The sequence below is a fragment of the Lycium ferocissimum genome, chromosome 4 (genome assembly GCF_029784015.1).
Source record: "Lycium ferocissimum isolate CSIRO_LF1 chromosome 4, AGI_CSIRO_Lferr_CH_V1, whole genome shotgun sequence".
Classification (NCBI taxonomy): domain Eukaryota; kingdom Viridiplantae; phylum Streptophyta; class Magnoliopsida; order Solanales; family Solanaceae; genus Lycium; species Lycium ferocissimum.
Genome location: NC_081345.1, coordinates 35,426,136 through 35,431,763, shown reverse-complemented (window position 1 = coordinate 35,431,763; position 5,628 = coordinate 35,426,136).

The window sequence follows — 5,628 nt, the reverse complement described above, 5'->3', positions numbered from 1 at the left end:
AAAAAACTAAGATAACAGAGAAAGGAATTTGTAGCTTCTTCTAAAAGGGTGGAAGAAATGTTAAAGAACTTGGGGATCGGCACAAAACCTTTGTTCGCTGATTTGAATTGGCCCCAGCGCGATTTAATAATAAAGGTCGGAGCATCGACGACGGAGGAAGGTCAATCCTTTGTGAGTAATATACGAGCTAATACACCTTTCACCCACCAAACCATAAACTCCACCGCTTTTCGCAACCTGGTACTGCCTCCATCACCTCTATCGGGTAACTTTAATTTCTCTACCATCCAAACACCTCTTACCACTGAGATAAATTTTTCTCTACCACCCACCACTTTTCCATCAACACCTCAGAACCTCACCTCCGCGGCTTATCAACCACCGCGTTCCGTTACATCCATACCACCACCACCAGACCTAAGCCAACATATAAAACACCAATTATCTCTCCAACCGTTCAAACCCACGGGGAAGCCCAAAATCCGCTTTTGGCTCTTTCCTCGACCCACATTGATAGTACTTTACTGTGCCCGTGTTCATATGCTCACCGTCTAGATAATCATATTCATTTTGGTAGAGTACCTCAAGCTAAACTTGCCTTTCCAGATTTTGATGAAGCAAACCCCCACGCTTGGATTAGGTGTTGTGAGAAATTCTTTGAATTATACCAAGTGCACGAGGAGGCAAAACTGACGTATGTAGCACTGCATTTGAAGGATTTTGTGGATAATTGGTATGCTAGGTATGTGCAGGACCATGAAGGATGAGTTACTTGGGCTGAATTTTGCTTGGACATATGCCAAAGATTTGGCAATGAATTACCTGTTAATATTATGTCAGAATTTAATCGTTTAGAACAAACAAATGATGTGGATAGTTATCAAAGAAAATTTGAAGGAGTAAGATGTTTAGCAACTCTGATTAATCCATGCTTAAAAGAATCATATTTGGTCTACTGTTTTATTGGGGGGCTTAGTCCAGAAATACAACCACTAGTCCAAAATGAAAATCCCACAACCTTGTTAGAGGCATACAAGTGTGCTAAATTGTTTGAAAAAAATCGATGTATGCTCTGTGTAAGCAAATCTCCACTAAATTAACACCTCGCCACTCCTCTAACCCACCTAAATTCGTTCCTTACCAATCCACCCATAAAGCTCCAACAGTTGTGAATACCAAAAATGTTAGCAATACAAAACCTTTAACCTTTGATCAAATAAGAGAAAGGAATTTGTGTTTTAAATGCCACGATAAATTTACACCGGGCCACCAATGCAAGCCCAAAACCTTGCATGTAATGGAGGGTGAAGAGTATATTGACGCCCAAGAAGTCTGGGGCACGGATCCTATCACAGTAGAGGCCCAATAGGTCCATGATGAAGGGGAGGTGATACGCTCAAATTACACCTATTAATGGTATAACGCGGACGTTGTCAAATATAGTAACCCAACAAGGTTGGGGTCGAATCCCACAGGGAATGTGTGTGGTGAAAAGGGTACTAAATTCGTAGAATGCTATGTTGTCACGACCCAACTAGGGCCGCGACGAGTACCCGATACTTGTACCGAGCACCCCCTTATCTCATATCGTACTCCGCTTACTACGTGGGCCGTTTAAATTTATTATTGCCTTTCATTAATTACTCTGTCAGTAGTGGCATCATAGTAAAATACATAGGCTTTGCTACTTAATATACATCGGAGGGGACCGTCCGTAAATACAAAATATCCGACCATACATGATTGTCTACGAGCCTCTAAACAACATGCATATGATAACAGAGAGAGGGCAAGTCATGTTGTGCTCCGAATATGTACACAAGAACAAGTACCAACAAGTCATGGGTCTCTGTTAAATCCTGGAGACTTCAATGAACCGCCGGAGAGCCCTAAGGATCAAGTCCCTCAACCTCGCTACTCGCGCGGTGCATGAAACGCAAATTCCCACAAGAAGGACGTCGCACGATAATGTACCGGTATGTAAGACGTAAATCATAACATGAAAGCATGAACGGAACAATAATAATAGCATAAGGAGACAATTCAAGAACTATAAATAAAACACGACTATAGCCGTCGCCGCCCTTAGGCGGAATCATGCATGCTTACATTTACCTTTACATACATACATACATAACCCCGCCCGCATCACATAATATCTTTAGCCCGCGTCCGGATAATTATCTCGTGCCGCCCACTAGTGGTGGTCACCCCGCCATCTAGGCCCGATGTATGTATCGCAACCCGCGCCATGGTGACATGCCCGCCATCCCAGCGCGGTGTAATCATCTCGTAGCTGCCGCCGTAGCGGTGACATGCCCGGCCGTATAGGCACGGTGTAACTATCATAACTTAAGCATGCATAAGAGACTAATTAAAAGCTATGACTTTATCGGAGTGACGTAAGGTCGGAAACCTCCGATTACATTATGGAATAATCATGGTTATCATGTTTCACCTTGAAGGAACTAGTATTAGAAGGCGAGCCTATCAATGAAGAGTATCATCATGAGAAATCATAGAACAGGATTACAAGGCATCGTTTCGTATACTTGGAACCCTTGAAATAGTCATTATCCATAAGAAAAGTTAAGGAAATCGGGAGCGACTTATTGTTTCATAACGTCATAACCATGGTAGGAACATATCTTCGACATATCCATCATAGACATTTTCTCACATTCTTCATCATCATAGCCATAACAATATCATATTCATTGCTTAGTCTTAGGATCATTCTTATCATGCTCGTCACCTACGTATTTTCTTTCCTAACATCCCCGTTGATATCTTCATAGAATATTCTCATTAGAATAGTTACAACACTTGTTGTTTGGCGAACAAAACATTTATGGGAAAATCCGGGGATAGTGGGCCCACCTCGGGCGAATGAGGCGGCGTACACCATTTACGTGTAATACGTTCCGCGATATTACTTATGGAGGTCTTAGGGTAATCGGGTTTTATCCTTGCAAGTTCTAGGATATTTATGCATTTCTTTCACAATTCATGCACTTTTGGTTCAATGTACCGAATGAATAGTAACTATTTTTCAATCTCGGATTTCTAGAGTTAGGGAAGCCCCCGAGGCGCGAAATCAAGCCTATACGTCTAAGACATGCCAAAGAAGGAAGGTGAAGTCTTACATACCTTTTTCGCTTCCTTCACGACTCCAAACTCGAGCGCCAAAGTTCGCCAAAATCTACAATTTGGTCATATTTACCAAACTTTCATTAGAGCATTCAAAATGGGATTTCAAGGTAACACGTGCCTCGCCGAAATTTCGCACCTCCCTATAATTACACCATCCCACTAAGTTCAAATTGGCTAATCTCAAACATCAACAAATTCCGGAATTCAACCCGCCAAACTATCAACAACAATGTCAACAATCATGCTACAATTTCAATAATCAACTCAAAGTACATTCCAACAATTTAGTCGACATACTACTTCCTTCAAGGTATTTTAATTCCAATAAGAACATTAACAACATTACCATTCATATGCCAACAACCCCTTACTAACAACATTTTCTTCTATACATACAAGAACATAATATTCATTTTAAATACTTCAACCACAAGTCTCCAACTTCTACATCATCACAAGATTATTATGCATTCATTAGCAACATAGTATCCACAACGCAACATCAACCAAAACACTAAATAAAATTGGCTCATCTTCTTTCACCATTCAACACACATACACGGTTATACATACAATATACCACACGGCCACCATCATGCATTTACAACTACAACTTCTCCAAAATCATTCAACCTCCATTACCAATCTAATATTCATAACAATAACAACCAAACATCCAATAAAGTAATTATAACAAGATTCATACACACCATAGGCATGCACGGCCACACCCTATATTTGTGTTCTTCATGAATTTCACTCCTTTTCATACACTATACCATGCACAAGCATCCATACATAAAAAGTAAGTGAATTCTTACCTCTTCTCCTCAACTTCTTCACTTGACTAAAATGCGGAAACGACGAAACGGATGGCCTATCTTCCGAAACAATTGTACCATGTCGTAGAGGACCCTTGAATTAGTATGAATATCACAAGAAAATAATTTTTAGGAGCAAGATTTCAATGACCCAATTTTTCTCCCTCTTGGCCGTGACCCTTTCTCCTTGCTCTCTACTCTTTTTTTTTTTTTTGTCTTGAATTTAGAAGATGAATTCATATTTATAAGTCTCCAAGCATGTGAGGGGCACATGCCCCTCTCTAGAATTTTCTTGAATTCTATTTTTTTCTCTAGCAAAGATGACTAAATTTGTCATCTTATTATCATTATTCAATTTTCCCTTCTTTTCTTTTTGTCACATGGCCAATATGGCCTCTTTGGAATTTTCATGAAACTTGGGTAAAATTCCCATTTTGCCCCTCGACTTTTCTCAATATTACGATTTTGCCCCTAACCTTCCACATTATTTTCATTGGCCATTTTGCAATTTTCTCTTTTACCCTTGGCTTCCTTAAAAATTCCGCTTCCAAATTCTTCATAAACCGTTCATATGCTTAACAAAATAAAGACGTGGCCTTGCTTGTTGTCCCTCCCGCAATTAACTTGAATTATCCGATTGCACAAAAATGCGGGATATAACATATGTTTAGGTCTAATGTCTTAATCCGATGATTTTGGTAAAAGCTGGGTTTTTAGTAACTAATTGCTAAATATTACTTTGGTTGTGAATTTATGGTAAAAGAAACTAAGGTTGTGTCCCCGTTAGATAGAGTGTATGATCATGAGCATTGATCTTGATATACTTCTAATGGATCATTATATGAATGCACTTAATCCCTATATGAATCTCTACTATTTCCCAATAAATAAAGATTATTTCTTTCTATTATTTTCCCAAATATAAGAAAGTAGCTATGAAGAACGATTAATCATGCCAAGTAAATTCTTCTTATTCCTAAGTGAATTTATTAAACAAAGTTTAAAGCTTTGAGTTCTTGTTATTTATTCTTACCAACCCTAATTATTTTCCCAAATAAATCAAGGTCTATGGCTTTAATCAATGTTTGCAACCATTAATTATGAATGAAGAATGAAGAATAACCAAACCCTAATAATCCATTATTTGTATATCAATCACAAACCCAATCACAAAACATCCATCAATCGGGTTCACAACTCTAGTAAGGAAATTAGCTACTCATGACAAAGAACAAGAAACAAGAAATTGAAGAATTCATAATTGCTTACTGGAAGGAAAGAGGAATTGAGAATACTTGAATCATGTTTGAACCTTCAAAAACTAGAGAGTATTTAATGTTCTAAGTCAAAAGCTAAAAATATGAGAACTGATGATAATTAAAACGCTACAATGGACTATTTATAGGTTTCAAAACGTAAAATTACAGAATTTGCACTTAGGTCGGTACAACTTTCCACGGACCGTACAAAACTTCTACGGCCTTCCTTTAGTTTCTTCAGAGAATAATACGAACTGGCCTTCCACGGTCGCCCAGGTGTAATGTTGTACGGCTCTGCATGCTGCTCGTGAAAGTCTCTTCTATTATCACATCAACTTATACGGCCCGTACAAAGAGGGCCCCTATAAAAGGGCCGGGTTCAAAAACCCCCGTCC